Source organism: Crinia signifera, chromosome 2 (genome assembly GCF_055691185.1).
Source record: "Crinia signifera chromosome 2, ASM5569118v1, whole genome shotgun sequence".
In the NCBI taxonomy this organism is placed as follows: domain Eukaryota; kingdom Metazoa; phylum Chordata; class Amphibia; order Anura; family Myobatrachidae; genus Crinia; species Crinia signifera.
Genome location: NC_139218.1, coordinates 133,875,060 through 133,892,938, shown reverse-complemented (window position 1 = coordinate 133,892,938; position 17,879 = coordinate 133,875,060). Strand labels below are relative to the sequence as shown.

General features: G+C 42.3%; 2 pseudogenes; one reads left to right on the top strand and one right to left on the bottom strand.

Moving 5' to 3' along the window:
- Positions 1 to 11,287: 11,287 nt before the first annotated feature.
- On the bottom strand, positions 11,288 to 11,404 carry LOC146060798 (5S ribosomal RNA; annotated as a pseudogene).
- A 1,816-nt stretch (positions 11,405 to 13,220) lies between these two features.
- On the top strand, positions 13,221 to 13,337 carry LOC146060797 (5S ribosomal RNA; annotated as a pseudogene).
- The last annotated feature ends 4,542 nt before the right edge of the window (positions 13,338 to 17,879 follow it).

Sequence of the window (17,879 nt, the reverse complement as noted above, 5' to 3'; positions counted from 1 at the left end):
TATATACTTTTTATGCGTATATGTTTTTTATGAGAAAAGTAAAAAAAATTTATCATTTTTATGATACACATATAGGTGCATCGTTTTAGACATAGTGATGTCATAAAATAAAATGTTTTTTATTATGTGTTGTTAGTGGCAACCACAAGCGCTGTAGAAATGGCCAGTTTGTAAAGTTTGAAATCAAGCACAGGTGCAATGATAGACATAGATGTGTGGACCTGTATGCTGTATATTTAAGAGGAGCACACCTGACGCTAGGCCAGCCCTCTGACGCTAGGCCAGCCAGTCCATCGTGACGAAACGCGTAGGGACGTGGCCTAGCGTCAACGTGACTGTGATTGTGAGCCGACGGGGAAGGATTACCCTGCTGTATTGAAAAATACTATTCCTATGCTGTCAACCTGCGGCAATTTGTGAGCCGCCGCTTATGGTACATGATCCCATCTTCTGCCTTGTACCGTGCTTTTAATAAACTGTTTTTCCATAAAAATTGGTAATTTGCACTATTGGAGCGCCCACACTGTCTTTCTAGATATATATATATATATATATATATATATATATATATATATATATATGTGTATATATGGTACGCATGGAGTTGATTTTATATAGTGTGGCGATCGCAGTAATCCGCGTCCGCTCGCCATGCTTCGGGCTCGGTGGCTCGCTGCGCTCGCCACACTATATAACATCAACTCCATGCGTAGTTGATAGTGGGGTTATGAACAGGTAAAAACTTGCATCGGCTCACATCGATATATTGGCCGATATTGCATCCGATATAGCGGCCGATATCGCATCCGATATATCGGGCGCCGTGAAACTACACAAGTACCGTATATATATATATATATATATATATATATATACTTGGGAGGGCCGGGCACAACCACCGAATGTCTGCTACTCGTTGGGTGACCTCGTCCAAAGGGTATGTAGACGTTCTTGCAATAACACAGCACTCCAGACAGTTTTCAACGTGCAGTAAAGGTTTATTGAAGCATCTCAGCAACGTTTCAATACGACAGTATTATCATCAGGCTCAATAATACAAAGACACCAACATTCTTATATACCCCCTAGTGGATATTGCGTCATGTGGACGGCGATATGCACCGCCTCTAGACCCAGCTGTGTGAATCAAGTAAGTCCACACTGAGTGGCTGCACACATCCACGTATGCCGACACCCAGCGTGTCCTCCCATCATCATGCACCTTAAATCAACATATGTGTATATAAGGCAATACATCAAAAAACTGTAATAAGTTACATGATATATCATAAATATATTTATAAAAAAGATTTGTCATAAAAATAATCATGAGAAAATAGACAGACAAAAAGTGTAAAAAATATATATAAATAAAAAGATAGTGCAAATATATAATTACAACAAGGACATACACAGCAATAAAGGCTATCAATAATTATTTCTCATAATATTGCACACCCCTCTAATGGTTCATTACAACAACACATTAATGCCAGAGTATTCATTAAGCCCTTTGGGGGCTACTGTGCCCAACCTAGCGATCCATCTCGCCTCGCATTTTAACAGTTGTAGACCACGATTTCCCCCTCGAATAGAGGCAGGTACGTGGTCAATCATCCTATATTTCAAGGATGCTAAGCTATGTTTAGCCATTAAAAAATGCCTAGAGACCGGTTGGTCACTGCTACCCTTCTCCAGTGCCTTGCGGATGGACGACCTATGGGCAGTCATGCGCTCTTTAAAGGGACGTTCCGTTTTTCCTATGTAGGATAAACCGCAAGGACAGATGATCTGATATACTGTGTATCAATACTGATATTTATATGACCAAAGAACAATAAGTGAAAAGCGTAGGTTACGTACTTTTTCCGTAACTTGCATACCCTTTATTCCTAGCTACATGCGAACAAAACGTAGCGCAGCGTAGCGTACCTTTATCGTGTATTGTACACGGATGAATCAATGCAGTAATAGGAGATCCCTTCGCAGTACTTAGTCTCTAATCTGCGAATACACTTTAAGGACAAGGTCCGTAATACACCTTATCGCTAGATGCGAATAATTAGACGAGACCACGTTATAACAAGTGAGGAGATAGATTCTCCTTAAATAGTGTATTTAGTCCCTAGCGGACAAAAGGGGATTACAGAAAAAAGAAAATACAGGGTAACACGTGATACAATTATCTAACAATAATAAGTATACTTTAAAACACTAACAGAGGAACAGAAACAGATACAACTATAACCAGCCACATTACACAGAACAGGAATACAAATTTTACCATCATATACTTGTAGAAATATCGCAGCGCAGTCCGGTCGGAGCTCGCTATGTTCAAATTGAACTTAGCCCGGTCAGGATGAGGGGAGAGATGTAGTGCCAAAAAAAAGAGAGAGCCCCAGCCAGCTCAGGGATAGCTATCTTTATAGTTTACAAACAAAGGCCGTTTCCATTGATCACAGGTTCAAATATCAAGTAGCAAAATACTGCACCCAATAAGGATTGGTGCAGGGGGGGGGGGGGGGGTACTTCAGTGTCCTTTGTGTGTTGGCATCGTTGTCGGGGGTCGTAAACAGCAACAATAACCGGTTATATCTAGATTCTTTTGTCAGAAACATTTTAACAGAAATAGTCCTTGAAATATAGCTTTTTGTCCGTAATTATCGGACCATGTGAGTTGCGAAAACTTCGCAACGACCGGAGTACTGCGCATGAAAAACGGAACGTAACGGTACCAAACATTATACAGCCAGAAGTATGTAATGCTGATTAAACTATGTGTAGCGCTCTAAACCTTTAATTAACTATATTTTATTTGGTGTAAGTATGGTATTATGAATTTATGTGTAATAGTATGGCTGCGCTTCTGGTCCACTTTGTCACACAGACTCGGGTATGTATACTTTATTTGCGCAACTCTGCGAACCAAAATGGCGGCCATACTATCCTAAAATGGAGTGTGTGTAACTCGACTTTAACAGTCCACCCTTTGACAGTAAATACAAAACTGTCACAGTACAAAAATATTTCCTAAAACACAGAAATTCATAATCCTAACAATAATTTTGGGATCTTTGAATTAAACATATGAGGGGAGTAAACCATCTGCTCTTTGGCCAATCCAGGATCATGGATAAATGAGGGGCCACATTTATCGAACAATCTACTCAGGGTGACGAAGGATAATGTACAATTTTTGGGATAAAAATAAAAACAGGGGAGGTTACACTATATACAATTGTTTTTCAGATATGGCATCCTTTGGTAGGCATTGTTTGTGACAACAGACCCTTGAATTCTTGGTTGTCTCTCTTTTTGGTATACTTTTGAGTATGCTGGTATTATTACTATCAAACATCCGGTCCTGGGTCCTGTAAATTGAGAGCAATGTTGGGCAACGAGGGAAGGAGAGAGTGTTGGAATCAGAATATTATTTCCCTATATGCGGATGACCTTTTGGTAGGATTGTCCGACCATCTAAACCAGCTACCAATGGTAATAGAGAGTATGCAAGAATTTGGGCAATATTCTGGCCTAACAATAAATTACAACAAATCACATCTGCTGATAACAAATCTGGAAGAGGGCGGCGTAATAGATAGCAACATAGGTCTTCCCAGGGTTGAGAGATTTAAATATCTGGGGATAATTATTTCCAAAAATTCAAGGGATTATTCTAAGGAAAATCTTGACCCCGTTATAGAGGTAATTAAAACTAGGTGTAAAAGCTGGCAGAGACTCCCGTTAACCATAATAGGACGGGTAAACCTGGTGAAAATGGTGATCCTGCCAAAGCTACTTTATATATTCTCACAGTCCCCTATTCTTTTAAAGGCGGAGGTTTTCAGAAAAATTAACTATATAATATCATCATTTGTATGGAGAAATAAAACACCCAGAATTAAAATGTCTACTATGACTAGAGAGAGATCCGGTGGGGGTTTTGCTATGCCCAATTTTAAACTGTACTACTATGCGGCCCAATTGGTCCACTTAATAGCCTGGGTGAAGGAAGATGAATACTCAGGGGAAGTCGCGAGGCTTATCCACAGCACGGTTCCTGGGCATACGCCACTACAGGCAATACTGTTGAAGGAGGGGCACCAAAGATACCCCCCGATACTCAAACAAGCTAGAAGTATATGGAAATGGATATGCAAAACAACTGAGTACGAGGGAGTAGATCCTGATACATATCTCTTCTCAATTGACCCTCTAAAAATATTAAATACACAACAGGGTGGAAGGATATGGGGGCAATATGGAATTAGTTCTATTGGGCAGGTATATGTAAATAATGATCTGAAATCTTTTTCCCAACTACAAAATGAATTTTCACTCCCTAAAAGTATGTTTTATAGGTACTTGCAGCTGAGGAGCGCTCTCTTTCAGCATAATAGGGATACAGTCATTAATCTTATTGAGCCCCCAATTAAAAAATTTATTAAAAAATTGAGTAGTAACAAGCGTTTATCAAAATGTTATAGATACCTGTTAGAAAACACTTACAGTGATGAATTGGGTGGATTAGCTGAAAAGTGGACGATTGATATCCCGGGCGTAAACACAGAAAATTGGAGAACGGCGTTACAGGTCCCTGTTTTGGCTACTAATTCACTTAGAATCCAGCAGATACAATTGAATATTTTGCATAGAACCTACCTAACTCCGGAGAGGATCAGCAAATTCTCTCAAAATAATCGTAACAGTTGTCCAAAATGTAAAGAGCTGGGGTGCAACTTCTGGCATCTCCTATGGGAATGCAGAAGACTACAAGCATTCTGGAAGGGAGTGGGAAAAATTTTGACGGCAGTAGGGGTTCCAAGTCAATGTTTAGCACCCTTGGGGTTCATTCTCGGAGTATGGCCTACGAATTCTATGCCAGTAGAGGTTAGACAGCTTGCGATAAATTTGTGTGCTATCGCTAAAGTGGTGATTGCCCGTTCGTGGATGGGGACAAGTGGGCCACGTATTCATGAATGGATAGGTCAGGTAAACCACAATATGGAGCACGAAAAGTACATGTACCTGTCAAGAGGGTCAATTAATAAATTTTATGATATATGGGGGAAATGGTACTATTCAAAATATTATTATCAACAAACACTTTTAACTTGAGAGGTATATATTGGTCTATATGGGGTTCTCACGGATAATTAAGGATATATTTTTACTAGTAGCACATATAAACATTGAATTAACCACAATGTTGTGGTCGAAACACTCCTTCACTAAATACTGTACCTATATAGTACATTGATAATAAAAAAAAAGAAAAAAAAAAAAGGGGATATAAGAAATAAGAAAAAATACTCCTCTAATCACTTTTATACTTTATACACTAATATGCACTTATAATGTTAAGGGCAGAAATGTCTAGGTTAAAACAACCTTTCACTAAACAATGTATAAATATATATATATATATATATATATATATAATATATTAATAAAATAGTTTAAGTAAGATTTTCAAAGATAGCACTAAATGGGAAGGTTAGTTATTTTTTTTTTTTTTTACTTATTAATTTACTTATTCCTCTGAATGTCCTTTTCTTATTCAAAGTAGACTACCAAGGAACCGAAAAGGGGGAGAAAGGGAGAGGGAAGATAGGGTTGCAAAGAAAAGAATTCGAGATAACTATGCATAATGGGTTGACGCAGTAACAAGGAAATTTTCCTATGTATTTATTGTAATGAAAATATGTACATGTCGTGTTTAAATGTTGTACGTTGATTGATTGTTTGTACGTATATAAATTTTTGAATAAAGATGAATTAAAAAAAAAAAAAAAAAACATCCGGTCCTGGGTAACGTGTCAAGCTTAGAGATTCTATCTTGACCTAAACTGGGACGGGTAACACACTCTCAGAACTCTGTATCATCTGCCCAATACCTGGGGGCAGTGCGAAAGCAGTATGCTTCACTTTGTGGATAAGAACGGATAGTGGGGGGGAGAGACAAAAATAGGACCCAAAATAATGGAGAAAAACGGGGAAAAAAACTTGTTAGTGATCCCTCCAACCTGTTACCAGTGGGGTGTGTCACAGTCTTTTTTGTAGCTTGTGCAGGTTGCTTGACCTTAGCTGCTCTCCAGTCCTCCCGAAATGATGCCTCTAGCGATTTCTTTCTTTCGCTCTTGAATGTAAGGGCCTTCTGGGTTTCTGGTCTTTTGGCAGTAGGACGAACGTACCCGAATCTCTCTCTCTGCGACTTTGTTATTGAGGTAGTGCTGGTCAACAAGACTTGGGGTGGTTCTTTTCAAAGGTCTATCAAGCAACCTGTATATGGAAAAGCATGGGAAACAACAACATCTCCTGGTTCATGGTTATGATAGTTCGCAACAGGTGTCAACAAAGTCCTTTTGCTGTAGTTTTCAAGGTGTGGACACATCATTTGTATTATATTTGACACACGGGTCAGTTCGTGGTTGGGTCTAGGATCTTTTTGTGGGATTTCCATAACGTATGGCTGCCAGCCAGGCAATGTTTCGATGGGGACAAATGAGGTGGAGTCCTGAGAGTGATTCTACTACTATGCAGCACAATGGGCAGTGCCCCTGGCCATAGCAATTCTCTTTCAGCTATAACTTTACCCAGTTTGTTCTTGATAGTACCCTTCACCTTCTCCACCTTAGTGGTTAGTTGGGGTTGGCAGAGAATGTGGGGTGTACCATCAGTCCCTAGGAGTTTACACTTGTCTTAAACTTTTACGGGTGTTTCTGGGCTACCATATCTATACACACAAAACATCAACACATAAAAAAAATATATCTAAACGCTTTTAGAGTGGACTGTACAAAGTCAATTTGTATTACCTGCAGAGGTTCCTGCTGGAGGAGGGATGTGGAGATGGCTCTGTGGGAACAGCCGTTCCAGTGTCTTTCCCCAGACAAGTAAGGCATGACCTTGTCATCTTACCTGTCTGTGGGCACACCAGTAAGTTGGACCAATTTCCACATACCTTCCCTGTCAAGACAAGTCAGGCCATGGGCTATCTCTGCCATTACAGTTTGGCATGTTCTCAGAGTCACTGGTTTTCCTTGTCCATCTTTCTATTCCTGTCCACATCCCTTCGGCTTCCAGACTGCTTTCTCCTGCAGGGGACACAAATCTTGCATTTCTATGTGAATACACTGACATTTACAGGGGGAACACAAACATTATCCGCAGAGCGAATGGCTCACCCAGCTGCCTTGCCAGCATGTTCATTATCAAGTGACACTGAATCCTTATCGAAGGTGTGGGCTTTACACTTGATAACAGCCACTCTGTCCGGCAGCTGTGTGGCTGTCAGGAATCTTTTGAACTTACAACGCTTGCGCCACTGGAGTGCCAGCTACTGAAACAAACATCTCTGAGGCGCCATAGGGCCCAAAATCTTCTGCATTACCCCAACAAACATACTTGGAGTCGGCATAAATATTGGCTGTTTTTCTCTCAGCCCGCAGCACTACTAATGAGGCTGCTGTTGCTGAGTGAGACGTCCAAGGGGTCCAGCCTCTACTATGCCTTCTCCATCTATTACGGTATAGCCAGTGTACAATTTTCCCATCTCAGTGTTGTGGAAAGAGAGAGAGGGAAAAAAATGAATTACCTCTTCCAATGGGTTGTTACCACCCTTTGGGGGCATGCTGCAAAGGTCTGATTCAAACATGTCATGCAATCATATTCATCTAGGCTCCCACTAACTTCCACCATTCCAGCAACCTCAGCATCAACCCCCCACCCTTTGTGCCTTGAAGGGCACACCTGGTAAGAGTGTTGCTGGGTTTACAATATTACCCATGTTACTGGTAACATTTATAATATTCATCAATGCAAGTTCCCATTTAGTGAACTTGGCTGGTGAATATTTTTCTTACGTTTAGGCAGAATTTTAGGAGTGTCCAGACTATATGAGGAGCATAACCAGTTAAAACACACCCCAACACCACATCCTCAGTCTTGTTTACCGGTAGTGCTATGGCAACTACACTGTGTAGACAAGTAGGAAGTGCTCGAGTAACTGGGTTTAATTGTACACTGCAGTACGACATTGGTCAGGCTGGCATCACCAGGTTTCTTAAGTCACTATATCTGTCGCACACTCAGCAGATGTCTAGTATTCCAAATCACATGGTCTCTTGTGTCAGTCATACCCAGGGCAAAGGCTGTAATCAGGCCTGTTTCTCATTCTTTACTATCCACATCTGTCTGTGAGGACATGGGTTTTGTGATTGCACCTATTCATATGTAAATGCGTTTTACAACCCTTTTCATTCTCTGTTGAAGGGGAATGCTTTGTGCACTTCTTGGACTGCTTTTCACAAGATGGTGGCTGTGGTTGCCCTGGGTAACGTAAGGAGCAATGCTTAAGGTTACTGGGACTTTGTTCAAAATTTACTGAAAGATAGTGTGACTACTCTCTTGTCCACTCGTGCTGTTTTATGGGGTACTGCATATTCATAATAGGTATTTCTCTGCTGGGTGTGCGACAGATTTTTCAAACTGCTTTTCTATCATTTGTGGGGTTGTGGTTACTAACGTGTCCCAGATTCCCCCCTTCCCCCCCCCCCCCCCCGTTCAGGCACAACTGCAATCTGTCCTGCGATACCTTATGTCCTGCTTCAGGAGGATACACCAGAAGTTGTCTATCGCCATCTGCTGGGGTTGTGGATAAGTAAGGACATAACAATCATTGACCCATTGTATCGGTATCAAACCATTTGTGGGCTGTAAGGACAGTGTGCAATCCTGCAAGACCTGGGGGAGAGGCTTTGTGGCTCTCTAAAGTTTCTGGAACAGAAGGGTAGGAGGAAAAATGGAAAAAGAAAAAAAAATCAAAAGGGTAGAAAAATTAATGACAGCAATTTGTACATTTATTGCAACAGAAATTTCTCTTTTATTTGGATGACACCAGGATTTGGCACTATGGGGGAATTGGCTCTCAACTGTTTGGTTCTCACCCTTTTCAACTCCTGTTCTGATCTGTAAGCCCTCCTTCCTTTCTCTTACCCAGTGGGGTTGTGACTATGGGCCGTGTCTAGGGGTATTAGCTAAAAGGTTCTCTTTTGGGAACCTTGTTATTTCACTGGGTACTTTTCCAGCTCGACTTCATGTTTCAAAATGGTGAAGCTGTACTTTGGGGCGCTATGTTCTCTGTTTTTAAATGGGTTTCTATTGAAGCTATCATTGCCATTAATCCTGTGTCCTGCCCATCTTTAGTTCAAAGGGAACTCGGTATTTGTGCTGTAGTTTTTAGCTACCTTAGATGTGTTAAAAAAAATATATATCTATAACAGTACAGTGCAGCATTAGTCATGGGGGTATATCTAACGATTTTGCATCTAGTTCGTGCATACTGGTCCTGTTGTCTCGTAAGTTATGAAGCCTCTGGAGCCCAGAAGCAGACATAACTTATTTTTCAAGGTAGTTCTGTAATTAGAAGGTCAATCGCAGCCGCTGCACTCAATAAGACAGAGTATTTGATATGCAAGGGCCCGATTATGATCTCTATTTGCTTTACCAATGGGTAATGCTGCACCTTTCCTGTTACCCCAATTGTAACTGCCATTTGCTTGGCACAACCTAGATCAGGAGGGAATGTTGTTAACGGGTTTAATTAAAAGAAAAACTTTAGCGTTTAAACCATTACACTTACCCATATCTGAGGCTCCTCCTTCAGATATTGTGTCATGTTACCTGGTTGTGGGGTGTATGTATGTCCTACTCCCTGTTTGCATATATGTGTCATGCTTAGGGCGGCGTTGGCTACTAGGTGGGGCTATGGCTATGTGTTGAGACCTACCTGTCTCCTCCCATTGTGTCTCCCAGTCACTTACATATGTGTTATGTTTCCTATGGTTACCTACCCTGCAATGTCTGGCTAGGTGTCCTTTGTTTTCACAGTTGAAACATACGGTTTGTTTCCGTCTTACCGTGTCTGGCCTTTGGTGTTGTATGTTTTTGATTGGATCCTTACTACAAGTGTGACTATCGGCTGTTATCAGTTTCCGCATGCCGTTTGTCTGCATTTCTGTCATAAATCGTTTGTCTAGTTCAACAGCAGATTTCTTTAAAGTATGTATTGTCATCTGTCTGCAGTTGGGGAAAATGGTTTCTATGCTGGTTCTCAAATTTTCCCAAAGACCTTGTATCAGCACAGAGACAATCACTCCCTTAAGATGTATGTTGTCCTTAGGGTTGAGGATACCAGAGTGTGTTGGCAACGCCTGCAAAGCACGGTTGAAATATCCGCTTGCAGACTCACCATCTTTTTGTTTGATAGTGAACGTCAGGATATTTTCAACCGTCGCAGGGAAATATACACCCAATTGTATATTTATTAGGCGTATATTTTCCTGGTTGCCCTGTTCATTTAAAATCTTATCGCCCTCCACACCACTGTCCCGAATGAATTTCGGGACATCTATGTGTGAAGGGAGGCAAGCTCTCAACATGTATCGCCAATCCTTATTGGTGGGCTCATCTGAATTTCCTCGTTCCCTTACAATTTTTTTTTGACACTTTGCCAGATCTTTGCTGGGATCAGGGAAATTTGAGATGATTGAATGACGTTCCAATCGTGTCCACGTATTGTGCATGTCGCTATCCCTTACAGGCATTACCTCATCCCTGTCTCCCCGTCCCCAAGGAGGTTCCACTGTGTGCAGAGGGTAGACTTGTATTCCCTCTGCACCACTGGACAACATCCCAGGAATACTGAATTAAATTCGGTGTCATAGGAGAGACATAGGGAGAACAAAAGGTTTTTGGGGCACACTTGAAATTTTAAGATAGTGAAAAGATGGTGTACACATGGGTGACATAAAATCTAACCTTTATTGATAACACTTTAAAAAGCATACAAGCACACGTCAATTAAGTACAAAGAACATTTTCAAGAGAGAATTGATTAAAGACATATATCAATCTGCATATGAGTATATCTATGGAGTTTATTTTATAATCGTAATATACAATGCAGACAAAAAACGAAATTGTAATGCTATAACCGTCAAGTGGGCGAAAATGGTTTAGCAGGGAATTTACCAGACCGTAATTATTTGAACAAGGCAAATCAACACAAGATAATATAATAATAGCATGCACATGAATGTTGCAGAGATTTGTAATGTGTGGTGGTCTTGCTTCAGACCCTCCTGTGACAACAAATAATGGACCCAAAAGTAATGATATACGTAACAGGTTTATATTACTATTGTTGAAGCAGGATTTAATGGGTAAAAGGAAAAATAAGAATGCCCTTCGTATACATCCGCTGCTTCTGCTGTCTGAGTGTGTGATACAGCACTGGATATTCCCTGATGGTCTCCCAGGAGGTACTGATCCAGCCAGTCGCTGCTTAGCTGCTGAGTTCAGATGGGATCAGGCGGCCCAGCGATGTATGGCTGTATATAGCATCAGATGAGAGAGCCTCAAAATGAAACTAAGAGCCAGTTGTCACTTCTGCTTTTCCCCGATGTGGCTCAGGAGAATGAGAGAGTGAGCGAGTCCAGATGAGAGATAATAATAGATTAGAATGAAAGAGGAAGGATCAGAAGGGTAAGGAGAGGTATGCTCTCAGAGTAATGGTATATGTGCCCACTGCTGGATTCAATGGGTTCGTGGTCACTTGAGCCAGTAATGGGGAATACTGCGCACAATGCCACATGCAGGGGTGAGTAAGGTCTTTATAAATCATAAATCATAGTATGTGCAAGATATATCAATTCATCAGCAACATACATCACAGCATGTGGTTCAAGGTATGTATCAAGACAGTATAACCCAGCGTATTGGTTGAGGACACAAAATAGATGAAACCAAACCTCAGGAGATACAGATAGTGATTGTCAATTTAATTGCCTATTACTAAACAGCAGTAGTGGAAGGTTTTAAATTGGGGCAGTTGGTAATAATTCAATGGTAACAGCAATGAAGTGGGTAGGGGAATTGAAGAGATAGTATGGGATAGTCAATAAAACAAAACAACAATAGTGTGCAGTTAGATTTTAACCTGCGGGTCACATTAATAGCCGGAGCTCAATTTCTCATATAGTGGACACCTAATTATAGCGTGCCCCATATGGTATCGCATAGAGGTCCTGCTCAGTAGCGGTATTAGGACCAAAGGTCCCGCTCAGTGGCGGTCTCAGAGTGAATGCGCATTAGACACAGAGTCTGTGCGCCAGCGGTAATCTGTGAAATAGGAAGCAGATTACCTCGTATCAATGCCGGCAGTATCAGCGCGTGGGGAGATGAGCCGTGCGGTGAGAGCCTCCACCGTCTAAATCACACCGGCCGCGCTGCTCTGAGAAGGACTGCGCAGTCCTTCTCAGAGCAGCGCGGCCGGTGTGATTTAGACGGTGGAGGCTCTCACCGCACGGCTCATCTCCCCACGCGCTGATACTGCCGGCATTGATACGAGGTAATCTGCTTCCTATTTCACAGATTACCGCTGGCGCACAGACTCTGTGTCTGATGCGCATTCACTCTGAGACCGCCACTGAGCGGGACCTTTGGTCCTAATACCGCTACTGAGCAGGACCTCTATGCGATACCATATGGGGCACGCTATAATTAGGTGTCCACTATATGAGAAATTGAGCTCCGGCTATTAATGTGACCCGCAGGTTAAAATCTAACTGCACACTATTGTTGTTTTGTTTTATTGACTATCCCATACTATCTCTTCAATTCCCCTACCCACTTCATTGCTGTTACCATTGAATTATTACCAACTGCCCCAATTTAAAACCTTCCACTACTGCTGTTTAGTAATAGGCAATTAAATTGACAATCACTATCTGTATCTCCTGAGGTTTGGTTTCATCTATTTTGTGTCCTCAACCAATACGCTGGGTTATACTGTCTTGATACATACCTTGAACCACATGCTGTGATGTATGTTGCTGATGAATTGATATATCTTGCACATACTATGATTTATGATTTATAAAGACCTTACTCACCCCTGCATGTGGCATTGTGCGCAGTATTCCCCATTACTGTCTCAAGTGACCACGAACCCATTGAATCCAGCAGTGGGCACATATACCATTACTCTGAGAGCATACCTCTCCTTACCCTTCTGATCCTTCCTCTTTCATTCTAATCTATTATTATCTCTCATCTGGACTCGCTCACTCTCTCATTCTCCTGAGCCACATCGGGGAAAAGCAGAAGTGACAACTGGCTCTTAGTTTCATTTTGAGGCTCTCTCATCTGATGCTATATACAGCCATACATCGCTGGGCCGCCTGATCCCATCTGAACTCAGCAGCTAAGCAGCGACTGGCTGGATCAGTACCTCCTGGGAGACCATCAGGGAATATCCAGTGCTGTATCACACACTCAGACAGCAGAAGCAGCGGATGTATACGAAGGGCATTCTTATTTTTCCTTTTACCCATTAAATCCCGCTTCAACAATAGTAATATAAACCTGTTACGTATATCATTACTTTTGGGTCCATTATTTGTTGTCACAGGAGGGTCTGAAGCAAGACCACCACACATTACAAATCTCTGCAACATTCATGTGCATGCTATTATTATATTATCTTGTGTTGATTTGCCTTGTTCAAATAATTACGGTCTGGTAAATTCCCTGCTAAACCATTTTCGCCCACTTGACGGTTATAGCATTACAATTTCGTTTTTTGTCTGCATTGTATATTACGATTATAAAATAAACTCCATAGATATACTCATATGCAGATTGATATATGTCTTTAATCAATTCTCTCTTGAAAATGTTCTTTGTACTTAATTGACGTGTGCTTGTATGCTTTTTAAAGTGTTATCAATAAAGGTTAGATTTTATGTCACCCATGTGTACACCATCTTTTCACTATCTTAAAATTTCAAGTGTGCCCCAAAAACCTTTTGTTCTCCCTATGTCTCTCCTATGACACCGAATTTAATTCAGTCATCCTGCTGAATCTTTTGGGAGCACCACCAACCCAGTACCCCATAAGAATTTTCTTGTTAAAAGGTCGCATGTTGGTTTAAAACTAAATTCTGATTTTTCCAATTTTCTCTTTCACAAATTGCCTGTGACACCTCACCAAGTTATTTCTAATAACATCCCAGGAATAACCATCTCTGTGCTGTGTTGTGTGTACTTACCTGTGTCTCCAAGTGTGTTCCCGGCATCAGCCATCTCCTCGGCCAGGATGGCAGCAGCAGCTTGGACTGTCTCAGCCTTTCTCTCCTTTCCGCTAGCTTCACAAGGGATGGCTGGTGTCGGGAACTCCTCCTGTGGGCCTGTACCTTGCTTATAGGGGGTAGAAACAGTATAAAGGTTATTCATTTTCAGGTTTTTGTTGGTTTCACTTTGGACTTGAATTGTTCCCTTATTTTTTACACATGGGGTGATAGTAACATTCGTATTCCTGTGGCTGATTATATCTGCATCTGACAAATAACTATGTTCCCTTTGAATGTTACTTTCCTTCTGCCACAAGTTTAGACATTCATTCTGTTCAACTCTTTCCTTGAGTGCCAAGAGCATACATATCTGATATCTAACTGCTGATAAGACTTCTGGATCGAAACTACCAACACTGGGAAATTCTAACTTGCTGCCCTGTGTCATCTTTTTCCATTTCTCTTGGTAAACAACTGCTCGTTCACCGTGCTTCCTGCACATTATGAATGCTGCCGACCCTTTAGGTCGGCTTGATTCTTCCCTAACTAGCACGGCATCCCTGTGTGACCCGTTATTTCCCATTGTAACAGGAATAAAAGTTCACAGCTAGCAGAAACCGGTGGGTCATTTGTCCTTGAGTGGATCCCAAAACACTCCTCCCCAGCAGAGTGACACTATTCCGCACTTAAGCGTGAAGCCCACTCTGCGAGGTTATGTCTACTCAATCACCACTCGCTTACGGTCAGAAACGCATAACTACACGACTTGCGGGGTGTGGCCGAGTTTTGCAGAACACAAAAAAACTTGTTTTTCCTGTATCCTCAAAACTGGTATATTTCTAAAGTGGCTAATCAGATCACTGGGTTCCGATTTAGCTTCTTGTACCCTTCCGGTGGATCAAAATAGGTAGGTCCACGGAAGGGGCAGTTCCTATGGGCACGTCGTCACGTGCGCCTCTATGTCTTAAACCTTGTCCTACTCTGGACTGTGCTGAGTCGTGTCGTCACACACCCGTTCACCCAATGATTGTTTCACACTGGGTGCTACTTACACCTTGGTCTTACGCTTAAACTTGCAATATTTCTGTACAGAAAATCTTCCCAGGTTGGTAGTTTCTCACTAGATACTTATGCAGGTATAAATCCCTTTTAATGGCTATAGGAATCTATTAAAATAATGCTTGAGTTGCTTGTTTTTGGGAAAAATGAACAATAAAAGAAAAACTTATTTTCTCTTATTAATTACCGCTTTATCCACAGTATGTTACTATACTGTTTTTAAATAAAGCTAGTGATTTAATACTATTCACCTCTGGGTTCCTATGTGTGCTGCATGTGCAGTGCCAGTGAACAGCCACGTATGTACGTGTGTTTGTTAAACCTGTTCACAGGCCGCCGATGACTCGGCCACCCACGTGTTCTACAGTGTATTTGCAAGGTCGCGATCAGGTTTCGCTACACGCAGTAATTGCGCATAAATATGGAATAAATCCCTTAACTCAGTCCGAAAGTTACGTATAAAGATGCGAAATAAATCCCGCATTTAATCCGTAAATTACGTACAAAGATGCGAAAATTTCCCAACGTAAGCACGTGCGTGCGCACCTTGCGTAATACACAATAGACGCTTCACGTTACTGTAAAAGGCCCAGAACTTATCGCCACGTGGCGGAGTCCCTGGCCCTGCAGTAACTAACAATAAAAGATTATAGTTTTGCACAGAAGGAATCCTCTATGCATAGGCGAATCTAGGGGGTGGTCCGGGGGTGCACAGGACCACCCATTAGCCTATTTTGTAGCTGAGGGATGGGGCTTTCCAACGAGCCCAGCCCCGTGTCTCTAGCCCCCTGGGAACCGGAGATACGACCAGGCAAAGCTGGAACGTTTTCCCTATAGGATAACATGGGACCCGCTAATTCTGACCCCCACCCAGTTCAACGGCTGCCAGTTCCCCCTTCGGCATCACTGAAGCTCGAGGTTGATCTCAGTCGAACCCAAATCGCTGGGCCTTCAATCTGATACCAGGCTGGATCCATATGGGTTAATTGGTTCCAGGTATATTGAGGTTAAACCGTTTTTTTTTTTATTTTTTTTTCTTAAATGTAATTTCATGACTGTTTATGTTCTTTGAGGGCAGATTTCTCTGGAACCAAACAGCCCAGTTTCATGGGACCAAAATCATTCGAAGCCAACTCAAAAGTTCTTCAATATGATACTGGTCTCATGTAAATGGGTCAGTTGGTTCCGAAGATATAGCTGGTTGGTTAAAGGGGGGTAGGGAGAGGGGAGTGGTTGTCTCTTCCCCTCACACCAGAAAATGCACGGACTAGGCTGGTGTATAAGGTGTCAGCCTGGGAATGTCCCTGCATGATCCTGGGACCATATTCCCGGGTAAATCCCTGAATTTTCTGTTGTGAAAGGGGTATTATTTCAAACAGCCGTGACCTGCAGTGCTCTGAATACAGCCGGGCAGCCCCCTGCTCTCTGCCCAGCTGTCAATGAGTGTCACCCCTGCAGCTTCCACTGCAATTCTTCTTCCCGCTTCCACCTCAGCCCCCCCCCCCCCTTAATCATGTGGTGCCGGCGCCCGGCGTGCTCCCCCGACGTCAGGCACAGCAACAGCGTGCAAAATATTTCAAATGTCCACTCGGACACCAAGGGGACACCAGGAGGGGAGTGGGAGCGTGCTCTGCGCTGTGCTCTGCTCCTCTCCCCATAGAAGCAGCTGCACCGCTCTCCATCTCTCCCTGCAGCAGCAGCGAAGGCTCATATAAAAATTTACAGTAAGTGGCACTTTTGGGGGCATTGCTTAAGGGACGCTACAAGTGGCGGTATGTGGGGGCATTATGCATAATGTGTGGCTTAATATGTAAGGGGCATTACGGTGTGCAGCATCATGTGTAAGCGGCATTATGTGTGCAGCATCATGTGTAAGGGACATTATGTGTGCAGCATCATGTGTAATGGGTACTATGGTGCGCGGCATCATGTGTAATGGGTACTATGGTGTGCGGCATCATGTGTAATGGGTACTATGGTGCCATCAAGCAAGAACCCTCTAGCAATGAGCACGTAGGTAAGCAGCACTTATGTGGCAAATATGTAATGGGCATAACGGTTTGTTATATAGTATGTAATGGGCATCATGATGTGTGGCACAATGTGTAATGGGCATTATGGTGTGTGGCCTTATGTGTAAGTGGCATTACGGCGTGTTGCTTTATGTGTAATGGGTATTACGGAGTTTGCTAAAATTTGTTATGGGCATTTCTGTGTATGGTCTAAAGTGTAACAACACACCCCTTTTTGTGATACCACGCCTCCTTCCCATGGGGCCACGCCCCTTTTTGCAGCGCGGCTTCGCCGCGCAAAGGTCCCCTCCTTTTGTGTCTGGATTTGGGACCACCCATTACCATAATTCTAGATTCGCCTATGCCTCTATGTACTATAATAAACACAGGCCTTTGCCTTCACGTGTGCGAACCTTATCGCACGTGGCACATATACTGTAATGAACAAGCAACTCAAGACACTATACCCCGTTAAACTACTTGTGGCAGGCAGAAGTACAGCTTACTAAACACTTAATATACTTTAAAACACGTCGCTTAATATTTCCTTGGATTTCACTTATTGTACTTCGGGTTCAAACGCTAGCACCTCTCGAACCCTGCACCACCGCGGACTTGGCCTATCCAGCAATGGTTAAATAATCACTTCCACCCTTTTGCTGGTATAGGT